This window comes from Rhipicephalus microplus, unplaced genomic scaffold (assembly GCF_043290135.1).
Source record: "Rhipicephalus microplus isolate Deutch F79 unplaced genomic scaffold, USDA_Rmic scaffold_20, whole genome shotgun sequence".
NCBI lineage: Eukaryota > Metazoa > Arthropoda > Arachnida > Ixodida > Ixodidae > Rhipicephalus > Rhipicephalus microplus.
Genome location: NW_027464593.1, coordinates 4170271 through 4180387, shown reverse-complemented (window position 1 = coordinate 4180387; position 10117 = coordinate 4170271).

Genomic DNA, 10117 nt, shown 5'->3' with positions numbered 1-10117 from the left:
CAGATGCAATATCGAATATGTAATGGTAGAGATCTTACTTCGCACACCACGGCGTAATCAGTGGAAAACAGTGTTTTTGTTTCGCATGTCTACAGTAACCCCAAGCACAGGCTCCAGCAGTTCAAGACGTTGCTCGAGAAGGCAGTTGAATTAGCCGGTCCTCGGCCCCTTGTCATAGTCGGTGACTTCAATGCCCCATATGGCTTATGGGGATACGTGTATGAGACGAGAAAAGGTCGCGACCTCTGGCAAGACACCACAGAACTAGACCTTACCTTAATCACTGATAAGGCTTTTCCTACGCGGGTAGGCAACTCTGCGACCAGAGACACGACGCCAGACCTCGCTTTCATAAAAAATATCGAAAAGACTACATAGGCCAACACCGCCATGGATTTTGGCAGTGACCATTACGTTCTGGAAAATTCGAATATAGTGGACCCTAGCAGAGTGCGAGAGTTCACGGTGGTTGACTGGGATCTTTTTCGCAGCATTCGCGGTACAAGGGCCAGTGCTCCTGACAATTTTGAGGAATGGTGCGAGGGCATCCGCAGAGATACCACCGCTGCCACCAAGAAGATAAGGACAGATTTAAATGTGGAGAAGATGGGCAGTAGGCTTTCCCACCTGCTCGAAGCCAAGACAGCTCTATTTTCTCGATGGAAGAGGCAGAGGCACAACCGTAGGCTACGACAAAGAATATCAAAGTTGAACAAAGAAACCGAACAACATTGTGACACACTGTGCAAACAGCAGTGGGACGAGTTGTGCGAGTCCGTTGAAAGTCAAATCAGAAATGGCAAGTCCTGGGAACTTCTGAAGCACCTCCTGGACGAGAACAGCACTAGAGCCAACCAGAGACACAATTTAGCCCGTGCCCTTCACGAAGCCACCAAATAACAGGGGGTTGACGAACTTGTTACCCAATTAGTTTCGAAGTACCTGCCGGTCGAACGAGAGGACGATGACGGCGTGTTTCCAGAGTATGGCGGTCCTCCTCTACCTGAACTAGACGAAAACTTTTCAGAGGCTGAAATGAGGAAAGTGATACAAATGCTCAATCGCAAGTCGGCACCAGGGCCAGACGAGATCACGAGCAGAGCCCTCCGAAACCTCGAAGACGCATCCAGAGAACGTCTAACTGGTTTCATCAATGAAGCTTGGAAAACGGGAAGGGTTCCTGAGGAATCAAAGCTAGCTGACACCGTACTGATTCCCAAGCCAGGAAAGTCTCCTAGCGTTGAGAATCTTCGCCCCATTTCCCTCACGTCTTCCGTGGGCAAGGTGGCAGAGCACGCAATTCTCAACAGACTTAACGACTACCTGGAGGGAAATGAGATTTATACGCACAATATGATTTGGTTTCGTACCGGCCTTTCAACGCAGGATGCGGTGCTGCTCACTAAGCACCAAGTCCTTGATGGATACTTTAGGGATACAAAGGCTCTTCTTGTCCTAGACCTAGAAAAGGCCTTTGAAAACATCAAGCACGAATTCGTCTTGGAGACTGTGATGAAACTCGAGCTTGGGCCCAGGCTGTACAACTACATCAAGTCCTTCTTGTCTGGAAGAAAAGCGAGGCTGTGCATCGGGAACTTCTTCTCTGACGACGTACCATTCGGACATCGAGGCATGCACCAGGGGTCCGTGATTTCTCTGGTGCTGTTCAATCTCTGCATGATAGGACTGTCGAAACGACTGGCTAGCGTGAACGGCACAAAGCATACCATCTACGCCGACGACATCTCAATCGGGTGCGTTGGCGGCAGTGAAGGCCGGGTGCAAGATGCCCTTCAAGAAGCAGTCGCCGAGGTGGAATCGTACTTGCGTCAAACGGGACCCGCCAAGTCGGAGCTCCTGCTCTATAGAAAAGAACGAGGTGGGCGACCTAAGGGATGGAAACCCGTCGAAGAAAGCGATATACACATTTACATGAGTGGCGGCGAGAAAATCCCGAGGGTAGACACCATCCGGATCCTCGGCATGTTTATTGAAATGAAGGGTGGCAACGGCACTGCTCTGCGCAAGATGGTCGCCAAGACTGACAACGCTTTTCGACTCGTAAAAGAGTCTCCTGGAGACATAGAGGCCTTAAGGAAGACAATTTATTAAGGCTCATCAATGCGTTTGTACTCTGCCACTTTAGCTACACCGTTGCCATGCACAACTGGCTTAGGTCGGAGTGCGATAAGCTCGACGTGATTATCAGAAAGATCGTAAAGAAAGCACCGGGGCTTCCCGTACGCACACACACACGGAGAACTTGCTAGCGCTCGGTGTGCACAACTCTGCTGCCGAGATAGCGGAAGCGCGGCAACGCTCGCAGCTGGCTCACTTGTCCACTACGACGGCCGGTCGGCGCATACTTGGCTAGCTAGGTTTTAACCCAACGGAGCTGGAAACAAATAACGTGGGTATATAAAAACATATACAGAAAAACGACATTGTTGCCCCAATACACCGAAACACTCACCCTGCACACAATGAGGGACGTCGTCGGGCAAGGGTGATGGTTCTCCTGAAGCAAATGCAAGTTTCGTGTACACTGCAGCATATCGAGATGGGAAAAAGTTCGCAGCGGTGGTCATGGACCAGACGGGCTCGACTACGAACTGCGCCACGGTACGCACAACGAATTTCCAGGTGGCCAAACAAGTGGCCATCGCGCTCGCTCTGCTAAATGGTCGGTGCGAAGAGGTGTACAGTGACTTCAAATCCGCAGTCAGAGCCTTTCAAAAGTGCCGCATATCAGAACAGGCAGCCAGGATCTTGAACAGCTCCACCAGCGATATGATTGCCCTCACACCATACATTGGTTCCCCGCGCATGTCGGCTCCGTAAACAGCGTTGCACTGAACCCGAACGAGTTGGCCCACACAGCAGCGCACGTACTCACTGACCGTGCTGCTCTTGACCTGGGCGACGGCTCTAGTGTCGACGACGTGGGACATAATGACACACCTACTACACACAACGAGATTACCAAGTATTACTACATGGCAAGGCGGGCATTACCAATGCCGCATTCAAAACTCAATAGAGCACAGGCCGTCTCGTTGCGCTTACTTTAAACCCATTCGTACCCGTCGTTAGCATTCCTAAATGCAATTTATCCTCACAAATTCCCCAATGCCGCCTGCGTTGCTTGCGGGCAGACCGCTACGTTAGCACACATGCTCTGAGAGCGCGGGTCGCTTGGATCGACTTATAGCAAACCCGAGTGGGATGCGCTTCTGCACAGCCAAAAACTTCAGGAACAAATCCTGGCCGTCCATTGTGCCCGCAACAGGGCCGTCAGGCTAGACCTGCCAGTCCCCATGTGGGATTAGCCGGGTGACGCGTGGCAACCTCGGAGTCTGCACTGGACCATAATAGAGTTGTTCTCATTCTCACTCCCTCACTCATGTTGTTACCGGACACGCGTGTCAGGGTTGTCATCTTAGCACCAGTCATATATTTCATCATTTATTGGCGTCACGTAACACCAAATTCGCTATATGTGGAGCTTGAAAAATGGCCACGAGTGCACCATAAAGGGCCCATTATACTCCAATGTAGCGTTGACGCACGCGCACGCTAGGCACAGCGACGCTACGTTAGCAAAACGCGAGCGCTCTATAGACAAATCACACCGTACTTACGTCACAAAAATGCGGTTGCGCTGTCTTGGTAGGCAAAAGACGCTCTGCCTACCACAGTTTTTGCTGGGTTTTCAATGGTGTATGTGGTGTTCTCACTCAAGCAACGAGAAAAAAAATAACGGTATGCCGACGAACTGCGTCACGGCTGGATGTGAGTCGCTTCTCGAAACTTAGCTTTGTTTGTTGGCACACATCGCAGCCTTCAGCGCTTACAGCTTTCACAAAGCTTATGTCGTCTCACAGCGTCGTTTTGTTGGGGCACAACGCAGCCTTCAGCTCTTACAGTGGAAGTTACGTACGGACCTTGCTATAATTTAACTCACGATGTCAACATTTGCCTACCTGTGTTTACAAACGTGCAACGGATCTATATATAGTCAGACGCCAGGCGCGATCAGCGTCCATCGGCGCAGACGGCGGCAACCGGCGAAAAATGCGACTTGCTGCATTTCGCGCCGATGCGTTACCCAGAAAACCCTGCGTCTCCTTTTATTTTTGACGGATAGACGCCGGACGCGCTAAAACACGCATACGTCAAAGCAAAGCAGTGCGGCACACGCCTGCCAGTATATGGCAGGACAGGCGCCTGGCGTGGCAACGCCGGCGTGACACGACGAAATGAACGCTGGCAAGCACGAACACCACGTCACGTCGAAGTTTATTGGCGCCTTGACTGTGACCTGTAGTCATGTTCTCACATGACACGCATCTCATGGTTATCATGTGTGCACTAGTCACATACTTTTATCATTCATTGTCGTCATGTAATAACAAACTAGGCATATGTGAAGCTAGCGAAACGGCCGCGAGCGCATCATCAGTGTGGCATGTAGTCATGTTGTTACAAGACACGCATGTCGTGATTATCAACTTTGAATGTGACATTAACCTATGCCGTCCGTTCGCGTCACGTAATATCGAGTTTGGTACATGTGAAGCTAGCGAAACGGCCGCGAGCGCATCATGAGCGTAGCAAGTAGTCATATTGTTACATGGCACGCATCTCTTATTTATCATGTTTGCACCAGTATCATACCTTCGTAATTGAAAATTTTGTTGAAGCGCACTAAAGACGGACGGAGAGAAGAGGCTGACAAGGACAGCGCTTGCCAACAACTTGCCACCTTGCTGCATCAAAGCTTCATCATCCATTCACGTCCCGTAATACCAAATTTGGTATAAGTGAAGCTAGTGAAACGGCCGCCAGCGCATCGTGAGCAAGGTATGTAGTCACGTTGTTACATGACACGCATATCATGATCTTCATGTTAGGGTCCATCGCTTGCGTTCGCCATGCAATCATGCCTTACCATACCATTTTTGCAACATGCCGTGTCAACGAAACCATCGCAAGAGCTGCAGGACCATGAATTGTAAGTCATGACACTCATCTCATACATGCCATGATCATCATGTTATGACCAGTCAAATATATTTTTTATTGAGTGATGTTTTGCCATACGAAGTTTATTATTGATAACATTATCGAAACGGGCAAAACAGTTAAAAGTCGTAGGCGGTTAGATAGATAGATAGATAGATAGAAAGATACGATCAAAGTTCGCCGAAGTTTGCAAAGAAATGCTTCGCATTTATTATATTGTATGGGCGTTACCAGATACGTACAGACTTGGGCATGCTTAACTGAAGCATTGTCTGTCGGTATTGAGAGGATTTCAGTTACCAGCAAGAGCATAATGACTTGTGGTTCAGGGTAAGGCTGCGACCTAGAGAAACACAGCATATCGAATAACTTTTTTGCTACATGTCGCTTGCGTAGGGCTCAGAAACTTTGAAACAAACGCAACCACCAGGTTTGATGGTGCGTATATTCAGAATGATCGCGTTGTAGCTTATGATGCAAATGAAATGGCATTTGCCCCTTTGAAGAGAGCGATAACGGCATGTGCTTACAAAAATTGCTTTAAGATAACGACTGCTTTGCCATTTACTAAGAGACGGCAACAAGCTGTCCCGTGTCGTGAGTATGAGCATGAGCATGCAACCACAAAAATAGCAGTGACTGTGCTTAGAAGTTTGATTGAAAAATATGAAGGTTTTAACGTTTCAAAACCACCATATTATTATGAGAGATGGCGCAGTGGAGGGTACAGAAATTTCGACCCCCTGGAGCTCTTTAACGCGCACCCAAATCTGAGCACATGGTCCTGCAACTTTTTCACCTTGATCGGAATTGCAGCCACCACTACGGAGATTCGATCCCGCGACCTGCGGGTCAGCAGCCGAGTACCTTAGCCACTAGACTGTTTAGAAGAAGTGTCGACAAATTATAGTTCTATGTACTTACTTCTCTACGGAAGAGCCTTAGGCTTTTCCATTTGGGTGGGTAGCGACATGGAGCGATATGAAGCCCATACAAATTGGGTTTAGAAAAAAGTTGTTAACGATTCAGAGTACGAGGTGCACTACTAAGGGAATGCATAAACCATACGTGGGCCTCACACCACGCCACGCGTCGAGAGAACGTAGCTGCGTACACCCTGCGCGAATTTTGTGTGTAGAAAAAGATGTTAATGATTTAGAGTACGGTGTACCCTACTATGGGAGAGCAGAAAGCTGTCCGATGGGTACTAATGCACTGCCATTCATCAAGAATATGTGTTAAAAACAGTGGTGAACGATTTAGAGTACTTGGTACTCTACGATGAGAGAGCGTATAGGCGTACCGTTGGCCTCATGCGTACGATTGGACAATGGCAAAAACCAAATAGTGTTTTAGATGCGGTGCATCTTATACTCGCGCCTTGTAGTGCGCCGTCCGCGCCATCCGCACCGCTTCTCGAACATTCGACAGCTGACGCGCGCGCATGCGCCGTCGCGCCGTCGCCCACTCTTCCACCATCTGTGCATCCCTTCCTCCTCTACACACCGCGCGCGCTTCACTCCTCCACCATCTGTGCACCCTTCCTCCTCTACACACCGCGTTCGACATCTACAATTCTCCTGATTCTCCAGTGGACGCGCATGTGGCGTCGCGCTTCGAGAACATTCAACAGCTGACAGTGCATGCGCCGTCGTGCTGTATATATACTCAAGGTCGGCGCTCGCTCGCTCAGTTGCCGCTCGTCGGTTGGTTTGTACGGCGCGTCGACGTCCAAGGTCGCGGTGAAATGAATTCCAACGAATCCACAAACACAATGATCGACGTCCCTTCGACCAGCGCCGCCCTTTCGCATACGTGTGTACGTGTTCACTCATTTAACACCCCCTCCTACAACCACGTTAACCAATTTAGCCATCGACCCAAGTAAGTCGCAATTTAACACCCCATTTCACAACCACGTTAACCAATTTAGCCATCGACCCAAGTAAGTTGCACTTTAACACCCCGTTAACCAATTATATGGTACGCATCCTCCTCAGTGTTCCCCCGAGGGAAGCTGCGGGCAATTTTTTTTCGTTTCAACTGCTCTTGTGGCACAAGCTTTATTTACAAAGTTTTGCTCAGACTGAAATTTTAGACTGAAATGTTTAAGGGTGATATCAAACAATACGGCTGTTTCCTGTTAGGAACAGCAAGCCTTATTCGAAATTTCTGCTTATTGCGAGAACGCACGCTTCTAAGGAAGAGAAACAGCATCACATTGTTGCCTATGGCCCATGACCTCTGCACAGTCAAAGGGTATGGCCATACACGTATCTTCTACGAGTCTTCTCGGTAATGTAGGGAAAGGTACGGGGGTGGAGCTTTTATACACATTTACGACTACGCGATACAGTCTGGTCCATCATGCGTTGCGTAGTGCTGTGGAAAGTGATGGCTGTGCCCGATGAGTGTTTCATACCTACGCAGATGGCGCTTGGCGTTCGTGGTACACACCTAAATGCACGGTTTTGTCATGGATACAAATACGCAAAGTGACGAATAAATTCAAGGACATACGATTATCTTCCTGATGCGAGCTGCGTTTTGTGTGAAATAGCTAGGTGCGATAAATGAAGGCAGTATTTTCCTAGCTCCCACACCAAGTAAGCGCACAACCTTAGGACTACATTCATTAGCGGAGGGATACGCGCCATTCGACTGTGTAGCCTTTTCTACATTGCCAAGGAAAGTTGTCCACAAGTATAGGTCCGCTTCAACCTTCCAGCGATCACAACTCATGACTTCGCACGCTCCCATGAATTGGAGGATACTTAATCTTTTGAAGAATATGTGAAATTAGGCAGGAAGGTTGGGGTGACCTTGGTTTATTGGAACATGATATACTGAAAGGCACTGACGTAATCGCACATAAACAGTATAGATTCAATGCAACTGGTTACAACAAAAAGTGTTTGGAAAACTTCTTACAAACATTAAAAAATGGCAGCTTACCATTGAGTGAATGATGGATAGTGGGGCGACGCATCCGTCTGTCCATTAGTTCCTGCTTCCGTCCATCCATGCGTGCGTCTGTGGGGCCGCCCGTGCATCTATGCGCCCATCCGTGCGTGCATCTCTTCGTGCATTCGCACATTCATCTGTGCGTCCATCCCCGCTTTCGTCCATGCATCCGCTCCGGCGTCCATCCATGCGTCCATCCGTCCGTGCAGCCATCCGTGCGTCCGTTCATGAATCTGTCTGTGTGTCCGTTAGTCCACCTATTCAACACTCCAAGTACCACCATCCCGCATCTTTTCGTCATTTATTCCTCATCTAGATGCACTGCCACCCAGCGGACATTCCATGAACTGAACAAGAAGAGGCACACGCACACTTTCTTACGGCTTACCCTTCGTGTGTACTTCCCACCTTTAACCACCTCGAGTTCATGATATATACTAGTTCACTGTATTCATGGCACTGTGACCCAACGCTCGCTAAACCTTTCTAAAACCTAGGCGGTTACGCCCAACAAGTATAACGTAGCAACGCTTTCTTGACTTCTGTGCGTTGTTGAACAATCAAAAATTCGCAGCGTGCGCTTTAACTAAAAGCTGAATTATCTTGTCTCTTATTCCCCCTTAGCAGCCATTGGCATGTACAATGAGCACTATCTTTTATTGCCCAACAACACACAGAAGAAATATCTCACCGGCACCACCTTGGAGATCAAAATTTTATGCTTGTTACACACTACTTCAACGGCTACGAGGGAGAAACGGGTGCCACTTTAGGGAGCTTCGCCATCAGCGTTCGTGTTTTATTGTGTGTGGGCGGCTCTCGCCGACGCGCGCGTCCAGTGTTTCGGCGGCGTCTCTTCGGAGTCTCACCCGCATTCAGGTTCCCCAGTGCTTCAGCCGAGAAGTCGCCGACCACTGGGGCCCCTGGGAGGATGGAGTTGAGGCCAGTATGCACCCCGCCTGAAGAACATTGTTTCACATTTACCGTTCCTGAAGGCGCGGTCTCCGTCCATGAGATCATCGAGTGTCTCAAAGAGACGACCGGTAGCGAAGGGGTGTTGTTCCTGCAACACCTCGGCGCTTTGAAGTTCTTGGTAGCAACGAGGACAGCGGAACAAGCCACCAAGCTCATGGTGAATGAAGGTTTTGTCCTTCAAAAAAAAAAAAGTTGAAGTGGAAGTCGTTGGCCCACGAAGTGGGTTCGTGAGTGTGTAGAGGTTGCTGCCGTAAGTACCCAATGATGCGGTCGTCTCTGCTTTGCAGCCTTTCGGAAAAGTACGTAGGATAACATATTTTACTCTGCAACGACGTCAATCTACATTTACCGGCACACGAGTGGTGAAGATAGAAATGGCAAAGCCGGCACCGAATTTGATTTCAATCCATGGACACTGCGTAATGTTGGAGTACCGTGGCATGCGTCACGTCTGTGCGCGTTGCCACAACGAAGGCCACATGGCCGTGGCCTGTGCAACACCTTTTTGTCATAGGCGCAGCGCGTGCAGACACGCTGTGGAAGAGTGCACTGAAGTCTGCAGAATGTGTGGAGGTGATCACCCGACCAAAGAATGTTTCAAGCGCAGATCATACGCAGACGCAGCTCAGAAGACGCCATCACCCAGTGTCCAAGACTTCCCAACAATTGATGAATCATCCCAACAATTGAAGAATCCTCTTCAAGCTTCTGAAGTGTGGCCACGCAATCTAGAACCTATGAAGTACTGTGTCCTCAAAAGAAAACGACACGAGTCAAGACACCAGACCACTGGGATGAAGAGAGCCTGCCCGATGACTTCGTAGACGCGAAGTCGGAAGACGCTACTCAGGTCAAGCCTGCCAGTACGCCTGACGGGGCAACTTGAGATGAACAGCCCACTCAGGCGCAACATGAACACCCAAATGGGAATTCCACGGAAACGTCGATTGATTAGTCTTCACTAGAAGGCAGCATCGAAACTCGACATAACTGCAGCACATCAATGGCGTCCGAGAAGCGCCAAACGCCGGATGACCAGGTACCCATTACAAGAGGCATCGCCGAAAGCTCTGCTTTGATTTCTTCTGCCATGACAGCGACAGAAGCCAGTGACAGCACACCAAACGCTAACCTTGGAATGTGAACAATCTTG